Raw genomic sequence first — 24328 nt, forward strand, 5'->3', positions numbered from 1 at the left:
AATGAGTGTCCCACCAAATACAAATTCAAAACTGCCACCTCCGGCCCTGCCACAGCACCTGCAAAGAAACACATATCAGGCTTCGAAATCACAAAGACGTCACCCCTTCTACCTCCCGCAGCCTCACATACGTCCCAGCCTCTGTATCTCCTCCTTCCCCCAACCCCTACGCGCCGCCTCTGTCGCCGCCCCGATCCTGAAAGAGTGAGTCCCAAAAGCCAAGGGGTCCTCACCCAAGCCCCGCAGGGCGCGTCGCAGAACCCACAACGCCTGCGCCGCCGTCACTCCGCCCCCACTACCCCGGCCAAACACCTCCCCCGCTTCCCGGCTCCGGTTCGCCATCAGCCGCCTACCCCACGCCGCGGGACAAACTCCCTCCTGCACCCCCGGGCCCAAGACCACCCAGGTTCCAACCCCCCTCTGGTCAGTTTTTGAGCACCGCAGCCGCACCGCCACTTCACGAGCTCGCAAGTCCACATCCTCCCACACCACCCCTGGCGCCCCCTTCGTCCCCAACAATTCTGACACTCGAAACGCTCCATAAAAAAGCCAGGACATTAACGTAGAGAAGCGCACCACCTCTCCCTCATCCCTGCACACCGCCGGCAGCGCGCCAATGAGTTTCCCAACAAAGCCACCGTAACTGGACGCCTCAAGCGAACCGCAGCGCCCCTCTCTCTCGCCCAACCCTCCAGCAACCGGGCCCCCAGCTCCCCCGCCGACGGGACGTAACCCCACCACAGCTTACCCATGAACGCCACAGCTGACAACTTGCCCGCGATAGTGACCCGTGACAAACCCTTGTCCATGAGCCCCAACATGTAACGCACCACCTGCTCCTCGCGCTGCCACCGATCCCCCCCGCCTTACCGCGCCAGACCGCAAGAATTCCTCCCATGTTTGCTCGTAAGACCTCCACGTTGACACCGCTACTGACCTCTTTACCAGCTGGAAGACCCGGGCTCGCCCACCGACCACATCTCTCCCGGCACCTGCGTCTTGACCTCCTCCGCCGCCGTGGCTAGCCCATGGAACCTCTCCCACTGTGAACGAGACAAAGCATCCGCAATGTCATTGTCCACACCTGGAACGTGTCGTGCCTGAAAGAGGATGTCATTCTCCAAGCAGCGCAACACAAACACCCTCATCAACTTCAACACCTGCGGGTCTCTGGCCGACTGCCTATTCACCACCTGCACGACCGCCATGTTGTCCACTCGAAACAACACGCGCTTATGCGCCAGCTCCCTGGCCCACACCGTGACCGCCACCACCAACGGGAACAATTCCAAGAACGCTATGCTCCGGCCGCCAGCCTGCCAGTGCGCCGGCCACTGCTCCGCGCACCACCGTCCGTCCCAGTACAGACCGAAACCGCCAACACCTGCCGCGTCCGAGTACATGGTGACGTCCCACTCCCAATCTTCTGCCGGCGCCATGGGCACTCCGTTGAACCGTTCCAAAAACGCCCGCCACATGCGCAGGTCCTCCTTCATTCTCGCCGACAATCGTACATGGTGGTGAGGCAAAGACAACCCGGCCAACGCCAATCCCAACCGCCTGCAGAAAGTCCGACCCGCCCGCACCACGCGACACGCAAAGTTCAAGTGCCCCAACAGCACCTGCACCTCCCGCACCATCACCTTCCTGCAAGCCAGCATGCCTGCCACCAGCCCCAACATAGCCGATTTCTTATCTTCCGGTTGGCGTGCTTCCATGGCGACCGAGTCGAGCTCGATACCGAGAAAGGACAACACCGTACTGGGACCATACGTCTTCTCTGGTGCCAGGGGAACACCAAAATCCCCCATCAACCCGGCCAAACCGTCCAGCTGCCGCTGGCAGTCCGTCGCACCGGGTCGCCCCACCAGGAAAAAGTCATCCAGGTAGTGCGTCACTGACTCCGAGCCTGTGCGCCTGGAAAAAACCCACTGCAGGAACGAACTGAAACGCTCAAAGAGCGAGCACGAGATGAAACACCCCATCGGCAGTGCCTTGTCCACAAAGATGAGCCCTTCAAATTGAATCCCCAGCAGCTGGTGATCTGCCGGGTGGACCGGGAGAAGCCGAAAGGCCGACTTGACATTGCATTTCGCCATCAATGCGCCCCTCCCTGCCGCCGTGACGAGCCTCCGCGCCACGTCCACAGACGAGTAAGTCACCGACGCCAAGTCCGCCGAGATGTACGCGTTCACCGACTCCCCTTCCGGCCACGACAGATGTTGGATCAACCGGAACTGCCCCTCTTCCCTCTTGGGCACCACCCCAATGGGGGAGATGATCAAGACAGGCATCGGCGGCTCCGAGAACGGGCCCGCCATCCTCCCCTCCCTGACCTCCTTGAACAACTTCTCCCGCACGATACCTTTGTGCGCATTCACCGACTCCAGATTGTCCGCCCAGCGAGCAATCCGGGGGCCCTCATAGCCCAGTCGGAACCCCTCCCGAAAACCCTGACGCAGCACTGCAGCGTCCTCCGCCCGCGGATACGCCGCCAACCAGGGCTCCATCCGCTCCAGCCTAACCGGCGTACGAGCCTTTGCCCAAAGCTCCTGCTCCCCCCACTCGCACCCCTCCCCTCTGCCCCCCCTCCCTGGGGACCTCCATGCCCGGGCTGTTGGCCCGGCTGGCCCCCGAGCCCCCAGCACCACAGCGCCGGGTGCCGCTTTCCGCAGTTCGAGCACTCATGCCTAAAACGGCAAGCTGCCCGCCCGCACGACCCTTTATTGAAATCCCAACAGGCCCCAACCGTGGCCTGTCCGCTGGGCTCTCCCCGCCCCACCCCCCGGGTGGGGCGCGCGGCAAAGGGGGGCGGTCCCACTGGCAAACCGCTGGCCGTGTAAATGATGTGGCCGAACTTGGCCCCGCCCATCGTCTGTTGGTACAAGTCCGCGTCCAGCTCCCCCCACAAATCCTCCGGGTCAGCCGCCATGCGCGCCCGAAACTCCTCGTCATAGTGCGACCACGCGAAACCGCCGTACGTCACCTGGGCCCTCCGCACCACATCCATGTACTTAAAGAGCGCCACGGAACGGTCGGGAAACTTCTCGCAGTATACACTTGCGTATATAAGGAAAGCCGCTGACCAATTGTCCAGTGTCAACGGCACTTTCGGACGCCTGGCCAACTCCTGCTCCTCTTCCTTCGACCCCTCCTTAGACATCAACTCCCTGTGGAGAAGCTTCAGTATGTCTATGTACTCCCCCTTCCATATCTTTTCTTTCGTTGCCAACGACAGGTGCGCTCCCAGTGGCTTTGTAAAACCCATATATGGTAACTTACGCACCGGCACCACGCAGCTCTCCTTCCCCCCACTCGCAGCATCCTTCCCGGCGACCGCTTCCGACCCCTGCCGCGCGCCAGCCTCCCCATCCGCCGCGCCATCCGTGCCCACTCCTGCGTCCTGCACGTACCGTCCCCGCACCAGCCTCCATCCCTCCTCCCCTTCGCCCCCAGTCCCCACTGAGACCTGTACACATTGCCGCTTGCCACTCCCCGCTCCGTCTCCCATCTTACCTGGCGTCAAGGTCGGCGTCCGAACCGGATCCCGCCGCCTAACCAGTGGAGCTGAGGGGGCCGTCACTCTCGGCACTTCCCGCCTCGCCGGCACCTGTAAAATACTGCCAACAACATTACTCTCCCCCCCTTCCTCCCGAATCTCCCCTTCTTCCGCGGACTCCCCATCCGCCACCTCCACACAGTCCCGACCCCCCCCTGGGGGGTCCACCCGGCTCAAGCCCGCTCTCTCCCGACACACTCTCATCAAGTCACCCAAATCCACACTCCCACGCCGTTCCACTCCACTCACACCCGGCTCAACAGTTTGTGCATCCAACCTCACTCCCCTGCCCCCGGCGGCCGTAACAACCCTTCGGGGGGGGGGGGCCGGCGGAGATGACCCCCGCCGCCAGCTACCACGCTCCATTGCCAGGTCCCTCGTTGGAGCTCGGCCGCCCGAACCAGACAGAGCCGGCCCATCCTCTCGGTGGAGTGGAGCCGCATGCTGCTCACCCGAGCGCCTCGCAAACAGCTCCTGCCAAGGAAAGAAGGTGGAGTCCAGCATACCGGGGTGAAAAAACCCGCCATCCCCTCCCCACGCACCCCCCCCACACTCCCACCCCAGCGGCGCCCCCCGTCCCCACCCCGCCGAGTGACCGCCGCGGCGCGAGGGAACCCCTCCGCCTCCCATGCCCCACCCACTCACTCCATCCCAGCCCCTTGGGCCACCCCACCCGGCCGACCCCCAACTGGGCCCCACACCCCCTCCATGCCCCCCCTCCCAGCCCCCCGCCACGCCCCACACTCTCCGCTCCCCACCCCCCCATCACCCCCATACCACCCCCCCGACCCCCCCACCACCCCCCCACTCACCCAGGCACCCCTGCCCCTCCCGCTCTCCACGCCACCCCTCCCCCTGGCACCCATGGCCCCCCCTCCCCCGCTCCGGGGACGTCACTCTCTCCTGGCCCCCCACGCCCCCACCCCCCTCTGACCCCGAAGAGCTCCAATCCAGTTCCGTGTCCGCCCCCCCACCCATCTCCTCCACCTCAGTTTCCTCAATTAACACGGGGATACCGCCCCCCTCACCCCCTCACCCCTTCCCCCTTGCCCGCCTCCTTGCACCCCCTGGGGCGTCCCCCCCGGCACTCTCCTCCCCCGACCCCCCCGCCCCCCCCCAGCAGTCGACCCAGCCGGCACCTCAGAGGCCCCCGACCCCCCACCCCCCTGGTCTCCCACCCCCGCGTCACAAACCGTGGCCGCCCGCCCCCCCTCCGCCCCTTCCGCTTCCTCCGCCACCGTAGCCTGTCCTCCCCCCCCACTCACAAACTCCAGAGCCTTCCTCCTCGCGCCTCGCTGACCGGCCCTCGTTGCCCCTCTCTTCGCCGCCTTCCGCGGCACCGCCGCTCCATGCTGTTTCCCGGCCTTCGCGCCACTGCCCCCGGCCCCGCCCCCTCTTTTTTCAGCCTGAGCCGGCCGCGACCGCGGCGGCTCGCAGGCCCACACGGCCGCCGCGGCGCCGTTGGCAGCGCGCCGCGGCGGAGGCCTCACCTGCAAGTCTGGCCGCAGGACGTCCAGCCGGCCTGCCTCCCCCAACAGCCGCAACGCTTCGGCCACCCTGGGGTCCCGCTCCGCCATTCTCTACCACGCCGCCTCAGTCCCGCAGAAACAACCGACGATCCGAACAGCTCCCGATCGCGCCGCCTGACACCCGCTGGCCAACGCCTCCGGCCTACTGAACACCAAGGTACAACAATTCTCGGACAAAACCCCCGACTGCCGTGTCACTGCACCTGGAATGGTGCCGGGCTCTACAAAATGGCCGTATTTAACCTGGCCAGCCCAAAAACCGCCCAAAAGGAGCCCAACCAGCCCAACCAGCCCAAGCTACGGGCGCCCACAGTGCTCACCTATCCCCCCCCCCCCTACTGCCCCAAATTTCCCCGGGTGGGCAAGCCTCCCCTTGGTCGGCTGCCCCCCCAAATCCCCACTCTGCGATATCCAGGCTCAGTCAAGGTTCGGGAAGGATTGACAAGCACCCACCTCTTCCTGGGAGGCGCTTATGTACCCGCATCTGATTGCGAGTTCCGGACCGCTAGAGCCCAGGGTGTTCTGGGAGATGTAGTGCGGCGGTTACTGCGATGCCCTGCCCTGCGAGGATATTCGTTGCCTGAAATCGCTACAGTTGCACTACATCAAGGAATTCCTCCCTCTGGGAATCATTTTTTACCAACAGAAACTCAGCAGATAGCCTGCCCAGAGTTGTCGAGCACTGTAATGCATGGAGGTTTTGATACCTCACAGAGGCCAGCAACTCTGACATAATCAAACTTCGATTCAATAGGAGGAAAAGCAGAAAAGGGAGAAGGAAAAAGCAAGCAAAAGATAGGGAGATACAGACAGAGAAAGAAGGGGTGAAGAAGAACCAGTGTGAGTGAGACACAGAGACAGATGGGAAGGGTGGGGTTGGTGGAAGAAAGATGAATTAAGACTAGCCAGCCTTGGTATGAGGCAACCCCGCCATTGAGCGGCACGGGCAGAAGGCTCCGGGGAAACTATTTCTGCATCAAGCACTTATGTGGTGCTGGTTTTTTAATGTTTTTTTTTTTGTTTTTGTGTTTTTTTAGGAGCCAAAGCACGAACCTGTGCATCACAATATTTGGTAGCTACACTGCGCAACAAACGCTGCGTAAAATATGAAGAGGGCTTTAAAAATGCCCCAAAATGTTTTTTTTTTTTACATTTGGAAGTTTTTCAATTTAGCAAAATAGATAACATCACTGAATTGGGTGATATTTATTACAGGGTAGTGTTTACATTCCTGGCCTGCTCCCCCTCATCACAAAGGCATACATACGTAGGTAGGGTGACCAGGCGTCCCGGATTTCCCCGGACAGTCGCGGGTTTTTGTGGACTGTCCGAAGTTTTTATTAAAATGGAAACATGTCCCGGTATTGGGGTGGGGTGGGGGGTAGCGTGCACATTTGATGTAAATTGTTTTGCTTTCGTTTCAAAGACTACCACTGTGCTACGGTGTCATTGAAGCAGCACAACAGGATGTAAAGAGGGGCACGTTAGAAAATGAAAAGACCCTCAGTTGACGCCCAAGACTCAGATCCTATGCTTGCTGACTAACGCTGCAGCTGGCGATGCGTCACATTATGCGTAAATGTTTATGACATCATCGGAAATTGTTACAACGTTCGGTGGCAACTTCCGCTTAAATACCAAGCAGTTTCTAGCTGTGTCTCAGATCCTATGCTTGCAAGCATAAGTGAAAGGATGGGTGAAAGAGTTAATGGCTGAATGAGTGGACAAATGGTTGGATTGATGAGTAGATGATTGGGTGGAAGAGTGGATGGATGAGTGTACGGATGGATAGGGTGAAAGAGTGGATGGATGGGTGAAAGTGTGGATGGAGGGATGGATGAGTGAAATGATGTATGCAGGGCTCGAGTCATGGTACCACGCGGACGGCGTCCCCCCACTTATTTTACCGGGAGCTCAATAACTGGAGAAAATGGAGCCACACATTCACTCTTTGGCCTCTCTGGGGCGTGATCGGAGCTCATTCAGAACGCTGCTCACACCTGGTTTCTCTGATGCAATCGCATCTAAGGGGTGAGTGAGAGGAGGCAATGAGTCTGATGGTGAAACCACCTTTTGTGACGTCACTTCCTGTTGTGACGTCCGCGTCCCCCCACGCGACCTTCTTTGATGTGTCCGTAAAACGTACCTTGTGTACTGAAGTTTTGTCCTGAATTTTTACCCTCACCGACCTGAATTTGCACCCATGCCAGTTGGTCACCATATTGCTGACTGACGCTGCGCAACATCATTAAATGTTAATGACGGGTTATTGTTAAACGTAGGCGGTTTTCCGCTTAAATACCAAGCACTTTGTCGCTGTGCCTCAGATCCATTCCCCCTGCCCTCATGTCACGCACGCATGGCCAGGCGGCATTGCCCGAAGGAACCCGCCTCGCATTCCGACCAACATGAGTTCCCCGGAAGCCTCCGATAAGCCGGACTCTCCTTTAGATAATACCGATCTGTTATCTCACCTAATGCTGCCCTCCGCCACTGATGACGCCTCTAGACCGCGTATCCCGGAGAATAGCACTCCCCTTCGGTCTGCAGAGAATGACACAACGTGTCCCCTTCCAAACATTCACAACTCCGACACCACCACTGTCTCTCTTCCTTCTGACTCTGACCCCACCACTGTGTCTTTTCCTTCCAACTCTGACCCCACCACTATCTCTCTTCCTTCCATCTCTGACCCCACCACTGTCTCTCTTCCTTCCATCTCTGACCCCACCACTGTCTCTCTTCCTTCCATCTCTGACCCCACCACTGTCTCTCTTCCTTCCGACCCCACCACTGTCTCTCTTCCTTCCATCTCTGACCCCACCACTATCTCTCTTCCTTCCATCTCTGACCCCACCACTGTCTCTCTTCCTTCCATCTCTGACCCCACCACTGTGTCTTTTCCTTCCAACTCTGACCCCACCACTGTCTCTCTTCCTTCCATCTCTGACCCCACCACTGTCTCTCTTCCTTCCGACCCCACCACTGTCTCTCTTCCTTCCATCTCTGACCCCACCACTGTCTCTCTTCCTTCCGACCCCACCACTGTCTCTCTTCTGTTTTGGGCCAGGTATCCTAGGGAGAAAGACGCACGCCCTTCCACATCAGATAATTGTAAACATTGCTGCTCCCAGTGCGACAAACATCATGCACAGAGTAACCTTAAAGCACCCACCACCCAAATTAGCTTGCCTAAAGCCTTAATTTCCGGCGAGACTACCGCCCTGGAAAATACTAACATTTTCGTGCCAGACTCGGAGACGGCTGGCATCTGTCCTATCCGCCCAGTAGAGAGTGCCCCAACTGTGCCATCCCTGGAGGAGAAATCCGACAGAGTGCCCATTTCTCCCCCGTCTTTAGTAGAGCCCAAGCGTTTTACTCACCCCGCAGCCAATGCTGACCACTCTGCTGTGCTCTTACGTGACACGAACCCTAGAATAGGCAGCAACCTCACCACTGGGGAGGCTGATGCATCTCCCACTCCATCTGATGCTTTTCCGCGCTCAGAGAGTACGACCGGTTCGCCCTCTTCCGTCCAAACCATTCCCTCCCTTCCTCTTTTCATCTCTGACTTCACTCTCTCTCCTCCTTCTCCACTCTCTGAGCACACCACTCCCTACCTGTGTTCTTACTCCAACCTCCACCCTGGCAGACCTGGTCTATCTCTCCTTCAGCCCGCACCTTCTCCCAGTACAGAGAGTACCAGCGGTTTGCCAACTTCTGCCTTCACTTACTCTGTAAGGCCTTCTTTGTCTGAAAGCAGCATTTCCTCTCGTCCTTCCTCCATCTACGTAAATTTCATCTCTCCCGTTCGATCATTCTCAGGCAGCACAACTCCCTCGGTCCTTCCTAATACCTTTGACAGGAGGGACATCAACGGGGATCCATTCTTTACGGAACGTCTTAGCTATTCCTTACAGCTTTTGAAGACTTCTCGTGCTGAGGAGGAAGACGACAACCCTCCCACATCAGGTAACTTGGATTACTGCTCTCTGTGCGAAATACTTTGTGAAAAGAATAACTTTCGCCCAAAGGCTCCCCTGGTTTGCTCACCTCGGGAAGACTCTTCTGCACCCTTATTTGATCAACATCCTTCCCTTGGAGGGGACACTTCATTCTTACGTCCCCGCTTATCTTATTCTGATTCAGGCAGTGCCACCTGCTCTGTTTCTTTAGTAGATGTCACCCCTTCTCCCCTAGCATCTGTAGATTCTGACGGTGCTCCTTCTGCCTCTTTGAATCCCAATGTGTTGGGAATAGGCTCTCCTTTTCATCAATTGGAGAATACCGACTCTTGCGAAAAAAACAGTATTTGTCATCCTCGTATGAAATATTTACATCTCTGGCGCCCTCCTGTGGGAAGACCAAGTTCACTCCTTCACAAGGAGTGGATTACCTTCATCTCTGTATCCCCGGTGTCAGATACTGATCTACCTAATCTCTCCATGTGGGGAACTGCCTCTTCAGTGGGTGAGAATCCGTTTGATTCTCCATCAGACAATACTTCTTTATGCCATTGGACAATAACTGATTCTTCTGTTCCCCCCCTACTGGATGCTACCACCCCATCTCCCCGTGGGATTGATATCTATCTCTTTAATCCACATTCAGAGATTTCCAATACACTTTCCGCAACTGCTGCTGATACCGACATTTGTCCCCGTACCGCGGGATATGTAGATCTTCCGACACCAGCTCCAGTGGCAACAGATCTTTCAGCTCCCTCATTAAAGAGTAAGGTCCTCATGCCTTTCCCATTCGGGGCTACTACACCCATCGTGGATAGCAGTGCTTCTGCCTCTCTCTTAAGGAACAATGCCTCCACTCCTGCCACCTCTGTGGATGCTGAATATATTACACCTGACACTACATCCGTAGGGGTGAGCGGTGCCTCTGCTCTTGTGCTCTCAGTGGATACTGACTGTACTGGGGCAACAGAGGCTACTACTCCCTTATTGGAGACCAGTGCCTTCTGTCCTGGCCAGTCAGCGGAAACGGAGTGTACTGGGGCAACAGAGGTTACTACTCCCTTATTGGAGATCAGTGCCTTCTGTCTTGGCCAGTCAGCGGAAACGGAGTGTACTGGGGCAACAGAGGTTACTACTCCCTTATTGGAGATCAGTGCCTTCTGTCCTGGCCAGTCAGCGGAAACGGAGTGTACTGGGGCAACAGAGGTTACTACTCCCTTATTGGAGATCAGTGCCTTCTGTCCTGGCCAGTCAGCGGAAACGGAGTGTACTGGGGCAACAGAGGTTACTACTCCCTTATTGGAGATCAGTGCCTTCTGTCCTGGCCAGTCAGCGGAAACGGAGTGTACTGGGGCAACAGAGGTTACTACTCCCTTATTGGAGATCAGTGCCTTCTGTCCTGGTCAGTCAGCGGAAACTGAGTGTACTGGGGCAACAGAGGTTACTACTCCCTTATTGGAGATCAGTGCCTTCTGTCCTGGTCAGTCAGCGGAAACTGAGTGTACTGGGGCAACAGAGGTTACTACTCCCTTATTGGAGATCAGTGCCTTCTGTCCTGGTCAGTCAGCGGAAACTGAGTGTACTGGGGCAACAGAGGTTACTACTCCCTTATTGGAGATCGGTGCCTTCTGTCCTGGTCAGTCAGCGGAAACTGAGTGTACTGGGGCAACAGAGGTTACTACTCCCTTATTGGAGATCGGTGCCTCCTGTCCTGGTCAGTCAGTGGAAGTTGACGGTACTGGGGCAACAGAGGCTACTACTCCCTTATTGGAGATCAGTGCCTCCTGTCCTGGTCAGTCAGTGGAAGTTGACGGCACTGGGGCAACAGAGGCTACTACTCCCTTATTGGAGATCAGTGCCTCCTGTCCTGGTCAGTCAGTGGAAGTTGACGGTACTGGGGCAACAGAGGCTACTACTCCCTTATTGGAGATCAGTGCCTCCTGTCCTGGTCAGTCAGTGGAAGTTGACGGCACTGGGGCAACAGAGGCTACTACTCCCTTATTGGAGATCAGTGCCTCCTGTCCTGGTCAGTCAGTGGAAGTTGACGGCACTGGGGCAACAGAGGCTACTACTCCCTTATTGAAGATCAGTGCCTCCTGTCCTGGTCAGTCAGTGGAAGTTGACGGCACTGGGGCAACAGAGGCTACTACTCCCTTATTGGAGATCAGTGCCTCCTGTCCTGGTCAGTCAGTGGAAGTTGACGGCACTAGGGCAACAGAGGCTACTACTCCCTTATTGGAGATCGGTGCCTCCTGTCCTGGTCAGTCAATAGATACTGACAGTACTCCATATAGTTCCATCTTGCAGGATAGTGATTACTTATTTCCTTCCACAATGGATATCAACACATCTGTTCCACCCGCAGAGAATGTCAACCCATGTGCTGCGTCCCCCATTGGATACCAAAATATTTGCTTTCCCCTGCTGAAATACCAACATCTTAGGTCAACGCTTGAGGGAATACCAACCCCCCTGTTTCTCAGTCAGTGGAATGCTGATATGTCTTTGCCTGGGTGTACTGACCGTACTGCTCCCCCTTTCATAAGTCCTGACCTCTCCCCTCAACTCTCGGGGGGTAGGGAATCTGTTTTGGTTGACTCAAAGATGTCGGACTACTCTCCCTCCACCACAGAGAAAGCCTACGCCTCAGTATCACAGCAACATGATCTCTCGGTATTACTCCCAGAGAAAACCAGCTTCCCTGTCTCGAATTATTCGATCTGCCCAAATTGTTGTTCTTGGTATTGCGCTGCCAGCCACAGCGATGCTGTCCCAAATACCTCAACTACTACTTACACTTCTAGTTGTGCCAACTCCCATGAGGTCTGTCCCAATCATCTCACCTGCTCTTTGTCCTCATTAGGGAACGCTGAGCCCTACGCTTATTCTTTACAGAATAATAACGACAGTGTTTGCTTCCGGGGGACCAACCGTTCTGTCTCCCCCAAGAAGGTTTCTGCCCATAATTGGGATTTCTATTATTCCACCCTACAGACTACTGATCTCCCTATTTCTTCCTCAAGAGATGCCTCACCCTGCAGTGTCTGCTTTGAAGATGTTGCCCCCCTTACCTCTCCCCCAGAGTGTACAGACCCAGGTGCATACTACCTAGAGGAAATGGATAATTATACAGTCTCAAGTTGTGCAGGTACATTGTGCCCCAAGCATGCAGCCTCTTCTTTCTTAGGGAGCGCTGACCCTTGCTCTTCCTCCCTAGAGGATAGGGATCTCTCTGCTTCCTCCTCCAGGGATGACTCACGTTATTGCACCTGCCGGAGACACGTTTCTCCTCATGCTTCTTGTGCCTCTCTCCTGGGACTTACCTCTCTCAGTGCCAATTCTTCATTTTACAGCTGCCCCCGTACGCCTTACTCCGAAAATATCAGCCTGCCTCTTTCCTCCCCAGGAAAGTCATGCCCTTGTTCTTTGTACCCCGATGTGTCTGCCCCTTCTGCTCTCTCTACTAAGTCTTATCCCTCTGATTTCTGCCCCATCAGCACCTACCTTTCGTTATTCCGTAGCTTGAAATTTGACCCTAGTCCTTGATCATTCTCTGCCACACCATGAATACATCTGGAATTGCTGCCTGGCCATGTTCTGGGCCATCATGCCATGCTGCTATCCCATCGTGGAATGTCCTGTATCCTCGCATCAGTTAAATTTTCTGTGGAGAATGAATTCTCCCTCATATCGAGGGATGATCTCTAGTTCTTTGCCTCGCGCATGGGGCTAAGTATGCTGCTCATACCGTGTTGGAAGAAGAAGCATAACGAAGGCAGAAGTGGTGAGTCATCTCTGGAAGAGTGGTGGTCGGTGTATGTGAGTCCATGGGGAGGGTGGAGGGCATGCAGCCCTCAGATAACAAAGGCTTGTTTACTTGTATCTGTAGAAGCGATGTATACAAAGACGTGGTGGCTGGCACGCCGAGCCAGCCAAGTATGTACTTTTGTCAGAGCTTGTTTATATTTTGCCACAGTGTAGATCCATAAAGAGACAACTTGTGAAATATATCCTAATTTGCTCACTACAGTATATTTAAAAAAATATGGTAATTAAGAATGTATAATTGCAGTCCTTCTTAGCCCTCGGGTCTCGGCCCTACTATACCTGCTGCACTCTTGAGAGGTACGCCCAGGGCTTTAAGTGGGATGAAAAAACTGGGGGGGTCTCTCAAAGGGGCGTGGCCAATGTAATTAAGGGCATGGCTTAAAAAGACATAAGCTAAAAATCTGTGCTTAGCATAGTGTACCGCCCGACTTGTATTTTGCTGTTTCCGTCATTGCATTCAGATATATGATACAAGTAACTTCATACCTACAACAAGTAAGGACTATTGGCTTTGTCAATGGTTGTTCGTTGCATAAGATAAATAAGCAGCAACTATGGCTTGTACTTAATATTGAAAAAGCTTTCACTTAAAGCCCTGGTGACACCACGACAATGTTGCTGCTCCTGAGTTTCAAAAAGAGAAGAGAAATCCAGAGAGAAAATTACTCTCTTTAAAGGATTTCCCTACCCCTACAACGCTCACCTGGCATGCCATCAAGCAGTAACTTCTCCACTAGTGAGAAGTGAGCACACGCACATCGATGTGCCTCCTGTCACTGCAGTCTGGGAAAAAAACTGACCGCCTGTGCCAGGGCACAAAACAGAGCCCGATAGAGACCTGTTTCGAGGCCCCCTTTAAAAAACTGCTGGTGCACAGCACCGGTGAGACCCGCCCACTTACAGGCCTGGATTCGCCCCAACTTTATCACATGCAGAGAGATGCACTTTCACATGCAGGTATCCAGGGCTTTTAATGGGATGAAAAAACTCGGGGGTCTCTCAAAGGGGCGCGGCCGATGCAGTTAAGGGTGTGGCTTAAAACGCATAAACTAAAAATCTGTGCTTAGCACAGTGTTCCGCCCAACTGATTCAGTCATTGCATCCAGATATATAATACAATAAGTAAGAATACCAACAATCCAGACCTATTGGCTTTGTAAACGGCTGTTAGTTGCGTAAGATACATAAGCAACAACTATGGCTTTTCTGCATATAATAATTGAAAATACTTTTGTCCTGAAAAAAAGACACTGTAAAAAAACAATAAGGAGTCTCTTTCAAGTTACATCACAGGCAGTGAAGGGTGGTACTGATCCAGCCAGCAAAAGGCCATGCTAAACTTTTCACGCATCAATGTATCACTTACAACGGGTCCATATACACATTTAGATTTCCTGACTGTTTCGCTGGGGGTCAAGTTTTATTTTCTTTGATCTAAATTAGTCTATGCCTAACTAATCTTCACAGATCAACACTCTTCCTTTGGTCAATGGACCATTAGTCGAGTAGTTTATGGTGATATTAACAAATTCACTAATTTACCTTATAACTTCACAGTAAAAATAATCAGACTCAGGTAAGATTCAATAGATTTTATCTGCTAATTCAATCAAAATTAACGCTCATTTGTACAGTTTCACAGTGCAAACTCCAACTTTCACGAGAGAGAAAAATTCATTTATCAAATAACATTATCAAATGCATTCAACAATTTCAACACATTAGGAGTGATAGATGAAGAGACAAAAGGACATAGTATCTCATATTTTGTAATGACATTTTAAATTCACAACATAATTCTATTTACCTAATAGTGGCATGGGAAACCCAACCCCTGGCCAGAAGGGTTAGTGGAGGTCACCTGATAAAGTCAGGAGACAAAGACTGTAGGAAGGTGCAGGATAGGTTTATACTTACTACACTTCTCTAGAACCCGACGCACTGGAGCACATCACTCTCTTACACTCTCTCCCTCCTCGATATTCTTCAGCAAATCTTCAATCTAATGAGGCTGTCTTTCAGTACTGAATCTTCCCAGTCTGTTCTTCTCAGTAGCAGTTCTCGCCTACTCCTCACTCAGCATCAACGATGCTTCTTAGCAGCAGCAGCTCTCTATCTTAACCTTAAGTTGTTCAAATTATACCCTTTAATTTTGCATGTCCTACCCTCAAATGTTGTAAATGTCTGTGAATCCTGAACTGTGATTGGGCCGGGGCAGGGGAGTTGTCATCACCTCATGTGGTCATTCCAAAATTCTTAACTAATTCTTTGTTTAGTAAACTCTTCCCACTTAATATATTCAATTCTCATGACAATTCCTGTTCACATACATCTCACAAGATAGATAGATACACATTTTATATAATTTCTTCAGTTGAGGATCTTTTCCCAAGCACTCGTCCTTGGGTCTTGGCAGACGGTCAATGTCCAGGTCAGCAGGTCATTCCAGGACTCTTAATGCGCAGACTCAACTTGCGTTGCGTTTCACCCGCAATCTTTTCTTGTGGCTTAGCATATCAGGCCCAAAACGTCTACTATTGACGAAAGAATCATAAACAGATGTTAATTTCTCAAATATGTTATCACTGTTTACCGCCCCCTTCTACTCTATCCCATGTTATTTTCTTCTTTGCTAAGCAAAGCGTTAGCAGCAAAAAACTTTTAAGATTCAGGCAATCATATGCCAGGCATGCGGTACTTCGAGACCTACAGTTAGCATCTCTTTGCGCATGTGTGAGTTTTTCCGCTCAACTAACTAACCACAAGAAGTTTCCTGACATTTAATGTGTGATGAGACCTGTATTTTCTCTGCTGAAACACATTGTGTATCATCAAGTCTCTTCTTCTGTGCACGGGTCTGGGTTACTTACAGGGGCTTAAAATTGTTTCTAACCTGAAAGATATGCATGGGGGGTTCAGGTCTTAGATCTGTGTGGGTCTTTACATGATGCATCTTTCTTCCCAGTAGCATCGTCCTCTCTAATCGATTTTTCAATCATATCTTCTAATTTTCAATCTACTAGGGGGATCACCTCATACTCACTTCTGCACCCCCTGACATCCTTCGCTTTCTTCCTAACTATAAATGCTCCTCCCATGTTAGCTGTCATCCTCTTGCAGCATGCTTTTGGCACCTAAAAAATAAGACTCGTCAAGAGCAACACAACAATCAGAGGCAACAAGGCCTTGAACAACCCCGACAGTCAGGAACACCTGTCAGTGCCCCACCTCCCTCGTTGACCATTTTCTTGTAATGGCCTCAGTCAGTGACCCATTGTCCCCTTGTACACACCCACCCTTCATGGTCATCAATAACATTTTTAATTCAGGTTCTACTTTAAAATCAAGTTCAAGGGAGCTCACAGGGGCTTATCTTATCAAACACGAGGGGCTGCTTGTCTTGTTGCCATTCCACAATGATTTCTCTAATTGTGCACTTAGCCCCTGTGTGCAATTTGTCATGAGCAAATACTGATCCTGTGATACTGAGACCTAGTTTGCCCACGCAACCAGGCGAGTGGGGCCTAGCCTTATAATTATAATATTCAGGCGGCAGGTGAGTAATTCCTAAGATCCCCCACTTTGATATCCTTTTTCCCACTTTGGCCAATCTCTCTTATGACCTGCTTTCTTCATTCTTGATATCTGATCTCTCATCTACCTGTCAGGATCTGTAGTCCTTCAGGGGTGTTATCAAATCTAGTTGTATTAACTCGCCCAATACAGTAGCTAACATGTCTTGGTTGCAGCTGTGCTTTTATTCTGTATAAAAAGAGGTACAAGGGTGTTTGTTGGTCATTCAACAGAAAGAATGGTGGATTTGCTATTTTGATTCGCACATCAACCTTAGTTCTCAATAATGATATATCAATGCAATGTCATACACACTAAACAATACGGAGCGCTGTTTGGCGTTAGATGCACATCCACCTCGGGCATCAAAACACGACCCCCTTCCCAAACGTCCGTTCAGAATTGAAGTCCCCACAATGAGAAAAGAAACACCAGTGCACTTCCAAAACAGTCTCTTTGATCCCTTCGCTATTTTAGCGTTTCATCAATAATCCAAGTCTTTGGTCAGGCAGTCAATTTCACAGACACCAGATGTTGTAGAAATTTCAAGCCTTTATTTGTTTCACTTTATGGTCCACAGGTGTTTGTTGGTCATGCACTGGAGGGCCTCAGTTGGAGGGGGCTTTGACATGTGTGTCAGCTACACATGTAACTTGTTTAGAGACGAACTTTGACATTTGTGTTAGCTGAGAAAAATAAACAGACATTTCAGTTTGTACTACTTCAGGCACACTCTCTGTAACCTATGACTAGTGACGCAATGGTGTTCATCATCTGACGTGAGGGTAGAGGGTGGACTGACCCTGAGGTGTTTCTCAAGGTGATCATTGCCAGTGGGAGACAGTACAGCCTGTTCTTTTCCAATGTTTCACACAGTTTACTAGTTTTTTTAGGAAGCCATAGAGGCACTCCAGGATATTGTTTCTTTGGGTGTGGTAAGCTAACAAGAGTTTCTGTCATTCATAACAAAGTGGTGAGGTGGGAGACTATATTATTGACAGAAATACATGTGCCAATGTCGAATCTGATCCCCTCAGGAACTCCCCACCAGAGTATTACGACACGGACCGGAAAATTAGCAGCAGACTTGGCATTACAATGGACACGGGGCTAGGCTTTATCACTGGTGGCGTCCGGTGCGACAGTGCTTGTTGGCACTCCCCAATGACCACTTCTGCCACAGATCTCCATACTACCACCCTTTAACAGTGTCCCTCAAGTCTCTATATTCACTCTCACCCAGATTCATTTAATTAGTTCTGTAGTGCCACTCATACCAGTGTAGGGTGTCAAAACACTTTACATAACACCTACATTATATAGAGACAATCACTCACTCATGCATAAATCAGTGTATAAGAAATGTTACATAAAACAGAAGTGAAGGCGTCACTTGTCATCCTTACTGGTGGCCAGTATAATATAAGAGTGCTTGGTTTGGAGAAGCACAAACTCTGCATTGAAACCATAACACCATGGTTGGGAGTTCTCTTTGTTAATACGAATTTCTACTTTTTTGCAATATTAGAATAATAATAAAAGACTGGGCAGAATATATATCGCTTTAATCTATACCTTGCAATATCTCAACAGCTATTAGATGACTGTTAATATTTCACTGCTCTATATTATTGTGTTAACATATAAAACTGTAAGTAACAAAAGGCTAACAAAAGTAATAACCCACTAACCTAGTTAAACTGTATGCACTTTCTGATTTGCTGGAGGCAAGGAGCGCAACATTAAATGCTTTTAAAACATTATACTTGGAAAAGGTGCCCCCTACCTGAAGTCAGCGCCCAGTGTGGTGGCACTGGTCACACCGCCCTAGAGCCGGTCCTGATTACAGTGGCGGGCCCTCGTCATTAAAGTATTGTAGAAACTATTACTTTGAAGATGAGGTTTATTAAACCCTGCTGGCACACAGTGCAGGTGGGTATGTGCATTGTGATCATCTCATGTAGGTTGGGAACAAACCAGTCCTGGTATATTTGGAGAGACATGCCTCTAGCAGTGTGTGAAGGGAAAGCTATCTAGCTGGTTTAGGGCTGTAAGTAGCAATGATTGGGGCATGACTGGCTTCCCTGAGGATATCTGTCTATATATTAAATCTGTTCCTGTCTGTATGCATCCTCTTGGTTCCCACAACTGTTTCTCATGCTCTGGGGCACTTTCTTGTATTTCATTTAGGCCGAAGTGAGCTGTCTCTGTAAAAGTCTAAAGGCACCCAAGGGGCTTGAAAATGGCAATGTTTCACTAGCTAACAAGACTGTGGTGTATGTGTTATTGAAGGGGCCGTCATACTGCATCCTTGGCTGTCCTAACTACAAGGGCATTTATGGAGGATACAAAGTCCTGGGCATTGGTGTGGGCTACGCACTTCACCACTGCGACTGCATGTGGCGTGTCAAGGATTGTATTAAGTCTTTTAGGAGGGGGCGGTGCAGGACAGGGCTTCCATCAAATTTGAGGAACACACGTCTGTTCCACCTCATGATGCTGGAGTGCACTGTCGTGGTGACATAGGCTGAATTTGAATACACTGTTATAGTTTCTCCTTGTCCCTATTTGAGGGCTGTCACTTATACTACTAGCTTGACAGCCTAAGCTGAGTAATGTGGCGCCAAGGTTATCTGTTTTGTTATCTGCAGTGTGTCTTGTGATATTAATTCTCCTAGCCCCCCCAGTCCTGAGGTGGTACATCTATAGTTTTTAACTTAAGAGTAGTGCTTACAACACAAGTGAAAGCATCCCCTGGCACACTTCTCAACGTTCTCCTGGACGTGCCAGGATTCCTTATATAAATGATCCAAAAGGTCAACAGTTCATGTTATCCAATAATCTTATTTAATTTATAAAATGCTCGGATATTCATTTCCAGTCCGTTTGACTCTAGATTTTCATTTCATATCAATTCACAAATTACTTCGTCAGTCCAATGCATTTCGGGCATCCGAACCCTTCATCTGGGTCATTAAGCTGAAAACAAGGTGGAATAAAGGTATAATCAATACCCATGTAACTATAACATTGAACGAAAACAGTACATATTGCATGCTTGGTGTTGAACATTGTGTGCATCAGGGAAATCCCCAAGTGACAGTGTGCAATAATGTGAACATGAAAATAGCCCTCAGGCACTCACACGTAAGTATTGTCAATTGAATGTCGTCTTTGCGCAAATCGTTAAGGGAACTACAAAGCTGTGAAATGTGAAATAGTGTTAGTTCCTCTTATTATTTCATATTCGCGTCAACAGGCTAACGCTTGTTCACCTGTTTAACAAACTTACTCGTTAGACACGCAGCGTCTCCTTCAGAGTGTCCTCCACCATTCGGGTGAGTAATGTGGCGCCAAGGTTATCTGTTTTGTTATCTGCAGTGTGTCTTGTGATATTAATTCTCCTAGCCCCCCCAGTCCGGAGGTGGTACATCTATAGTTTTATCATGGAAATAATGGTTGTTACTCTCAGGTGAATAAAGCCTACATCATGGGGGTCCTTTGTCTACGAACTGGGGGGCACCTATACAATGTCATCCTCCTTGATTGAGCCAGAGACAGTGCTCAGCTTCGCAGACCTGGTCTCTAGTGTGGTGCATAGGAGTAAATGGTCTTGGTAAACAGCCATGGTGCCAAAGTGGCCTTCCTTTTCTCCAATTTAGACCCTGCATATGCACTTTGCAAGAAGGTAGTCATGTAATCTAATGTTGTGTTAGCAAATGTCATCTTGGGGGCCAGGCATGTGCATATTTGAATGTTTCCTTATTACATCCTTTACGCTGTTTTTCTATCCTGTCCTTGTTTCCAGGGAACACCTTTATCATGTGTTCTAAGGGGGACCCATGTCTCTTTGGTGAACCCTTAAGTTTGGATAGTGAGGTTGCTCTGGACAATACATCAATATTTACTCCATTAATAGATAACCTACCTCTCTCTTTAACCTTCAGAACCCCCCTACCTCTGACAGGAAGGTAGGCCCGTTGACTTAGCACCTTTATTTCAACTTTTTATATTCCTCAATTCTTTGCCTTCCATTTATTCCATATCATCCTGGAGATCCACTCGTCTCCTACTCCTGACAAACTTTTACCATAAATACAACCTGTATTTTCTTCAATTTCAACTCGCTTATTCTCATACGTTCTTCTAAATAATACATTTTCTTTTGACTGGTGAACCTATAAGTAGAAACTAGTATAACCTCTTAGGCTCTCTACACATTTAGATACACAACACAAATATTTTATTTTACTTTCATAACGCTGCCCATTTTTCTGTCAATAATGCAGCTGTGATCGCTTCCCTAACTATTTCTAAGATTGTTACTTTTTCAGGCTTTCAGATATTCAAACATCACTGTCAATTCAACTATTTCTTCTGTTTCTGATAATTCTGGTGTTTCTATCATGAATGCTTATTACTATTTTTAGTTTTTGTGTGTTACTCCTATCCTAAAGTCCACCCTGGAAAGTCCTTAACAAATGTGTACATTAAGAGGTCTAAGACTGTGGACAAGTCTGTTATTGTTTCAGGGAAATCAATCATCAGTTGCCAGTGGTCCCACTGAAATGTAGAGATTAGCTCAGTATCATCTATCACTGGCCACAAGGTAGCATCAGTGTCACACATAAAGAGTTTTGAAAGATGGTTTGTTTGGTGTTTGCCCTGTCCTGTGTATTAGGCAGGACATTTCCCCACTTCAAAGATGTTTTACTTCTTACTTACTTCCACATTTTTATTAATGTCTTGCTGTGTCTCTTCTTTGCCAATTTGTGTTAGTGTGGGGGGTCCCTGCCTATACTGTTTGATAATTCCTCTACTGTCTTTATAAACCCTCAAGATATCATCTGCATCCATGTAAGAGGTTATACAAAGTTTCTAATTAGTTCTTTGTTTGTTTGTTTCAAGTTTATTGTATGATTAATTCAAATCGTTACAAATATCTAAAACAGTTGAATATCATTACACCCACAGTTAAAACCATGCTACATTGGACGCCATCGGCATCTCTAAGTTTGGGGATGTCATGGCCGGGACGACGCTTAAATCGTTCCAGGAGTTGAGAGTAGAGTTTGCCATGCCCCATACACAGTTTTTCCGGTACTTACAATTTCGCCATGCCCTGGCTCCGGATCTGGTGGGTCTGAGGTCCCTCCCTGAGTTTAGCCCTCTGGAGGCCCGTGTCTTAATGGGGGTTAGATACTAAAAAAAATTCTCGCATTTATCAATCTTTGATCATATATTGCTCCTCTGACCTATGCTCCCTTAAAGAAAAATGGGAGGAAGATGTTGGACCGCTGGAGGAGGAGGATTGGAATGAGGCGCTGGCGAGTTCTAGAGGCGCGGCCATCTCGATTCGCCTCCGGCTGATCCAATTTAAATACTTTCACAGAGTGTACTACACGCGGCAGAGGTTGTGGAGGGCGGGACTCATCACATCCCCAAAGTGTACTAGGTGTGGGAGCGAGGAGGGTACTTTCCTCCATACTGTGTGGAGCTGTGGACGCCTGGACAGGTTCTGGTGTGGTGTCTGGAATGGCCTAGATGAGGCGTTGAGTTGGGTGCTCCCGCGCACACCGCGCCTGGGACTGCTGCATGTGCTGGAGGGAGTGGGAGGCAACTTGTACAAGAGGCATTTGTTACTGTTGGGACTGACAATAGCCAAGCGCGACATAGCTAGAGCCTGGAAGGACCCGCAGCCCCCGTCACTTCTCGCTTGGAAGAGGGACTTAGACTTCTGTATGGGGATGGAGAAGCCCATATTCCTGGCTCGCGGCTGCCCCAGCAAACATTATAAGATATGGAAGAGGTGGGCGGACTACAGGGGTATTTGGTTAGAGCCCCCGATAGAGCAGGATCCGGATCCAGACATATAAGTGAACTTGTCGATCGGATGTGTGTGCGTGAGTGGCTTGGACAATCGAATGTCGTGCGGGGGGGGGGGGGAGGGAACAGGGTGGGAGGGGAGGGGGCAGTAGTTGGGGGGGGTTCAGGGGGTCGGGGGGGGGGTCTTGTTCGCTCTAACTGTTCCCATTGATTGGACTACAAAAGCAATGACTGATTGTGCTACTGTACAAATGTATTGATTCTTAGCAGATTCCTCTGGGGTACAGAGATCTATGGCTACTTATGTGATCAGTCAATAAAATCTGTTTTGAAAAAAAAAAACATGCTACATTAATACTATATCCTGTTAATTACAGTGTGAGGATTCTACCAACACGTAAAATATTAAAAAAAAAAAAAGTACAGTAGATAAAATGTCCAGCATTTCTGAGTAGGTCTAATTTACAGTTAAAGTTTAGTCCTGCTTTTCTGAAGGTCTAATTTTTAGTCCTTTTATTGCACAACTTATTCCAAATAGGACTATGTCCAGTTGCTAAGACCTCTCTGATCCCCTCCTGATCAGCTTTGAGTAATAGTTATTTAACTTCTGCCAGGTATTTCACTCCTCGGCAGGCCAGGATAAATGAAGAGCCGTCCATCCAGCGTATAACGGCTTGCCTGCAAGTGCGAATTTTGAGTTCAATAAAGATAGGTCTTAGGTAGTATCTCCTCCAAGCCGTAACTGCTGGACAAACGCAAAAAAGGTGAGTTAGGGATTCATTTTGGTAGCCGCACAGGCGACACGGAGGTATTTGTTTGGGTTGTTTCCAAGACGGCCGTATATCTTTCGAAGCGTGCAAAGCCATCCTGTAGTTTATATAAGACTTCTTTAGGTGCCAGCTAAAGTGGGATGTTAGGTAAGCTTGAGGTTTCAATACTTTATAGGAAGAAATAATTGTCCACCCGTGCCTACGTTTAGATGTTGTAATTTTGTCCTCCAGAAAGGATTTCTTTTTTGCTGCGTCATTTATCACTTTACTAAAACTTGTTTTTTCTTGGCTTTTTTTCCCAATCTGCTCCATAGTCTGTCCATTGAATCTGGTTCAGCAGATCGGAATTTGTGGCAGAGCTTTAAGAACCCGCTCATGCTTCGAAATTTTTGATTTAGAAGGCCGAATTCTAGCCGGACTTGAGATGGAGCTGACTTTGGCAAATTGAAAACGGCTTTATAGATCCTTGTCTGGAGGTCATTGAGTAGCTCCACCTCTTTACCACACCAAGTGACTAAGCCGTATGACAAAGTAGGCATACTTTGTGCTGACATTACTTTTAGAAGGTGGTTATTATTTGGGCAGTCCAATTTAGTTTTTAGTTGTTGGTAAGCAAAAATTAGTGACTGTGCTTTTGCTTTAGTAACAAGTTTATGCTCCTTGTAAGTTGTACCCTGCCCTATTGTGATACCGAGGTATTTATATGAACCTTGCTCTTCAACCTTCGTCCCTTTTACTGTCCTTTTGAACTTAATTTTGTGTGAATCCACCAAACGGACAACCTTTGTTTTTAGGTCTCGCCCTGGAATAAGCATCCAAAGGATGCATTCCAGGGACGGAGACGTATAGTCAGCTGTCTGGAGGGAAGGACGGACGAGAAGGTGCACGCGCTTCTCCCCGGCTGGATTCAGCTGCTTGCACGCGCACGTCGGCTCCGTCCACATTCACAGCAATTCCCGCGCCGTGCACATCCCCACACATACACACATGCATGCGCATACACACACACAGACACTCGCTCGCACACACTCTCTCCCCCCCCCCCCATACACACAGGCACGCACGCACTTCACATCAGCCCTGGGCCCCACTCACCGACTGCGCTTTCCGGCGGGGCTCCTCACGGCGCGTCTCGCCCCGCAACAGGCGCCACACTCCTCCTTCTCCCCGGCCCCCTCCTGGGGACCCGGGCTACCCCGGACGGCAGGGCGCTCCATGCGCCGCCAGCTCGCGGACCTCGGGAGGCGGGACTTCCGGTCGGCCGCGAGCTTTAGC

At 50.3% G+C, this 24328-nt stretch overlaps 1 protein-coding gene across 1 annotated transcript in view; it reads left to right on the top strand.

The window, feature by feature from the left end:
* Positions 1–24328, top strand: part of LOC144754565 (uncharacterized) — a 431150-nt gene that overhangs the window by 70910 nt on the left and 335912 nt on the right. The gene's annotated exons all lie outside the window — the stretch shown is intronic.

The sequence above is a fragment of the Lissotriton helveticus genome, chromosome 5_1 (genome assembly GCF_964261635.1).
Source record: "Lissotriton helveticus chromosome 5_1, aLisHel1.1, whole genome shotgun sequence".
In the NCBI taxonomy this organism is placed as follows: domain Eukaryota; kingdom Metazoa; phylum Chordata; class Amphibia; order Caudata; family Salamandridae; genus Lissotriton; species Lissotriton helveticus.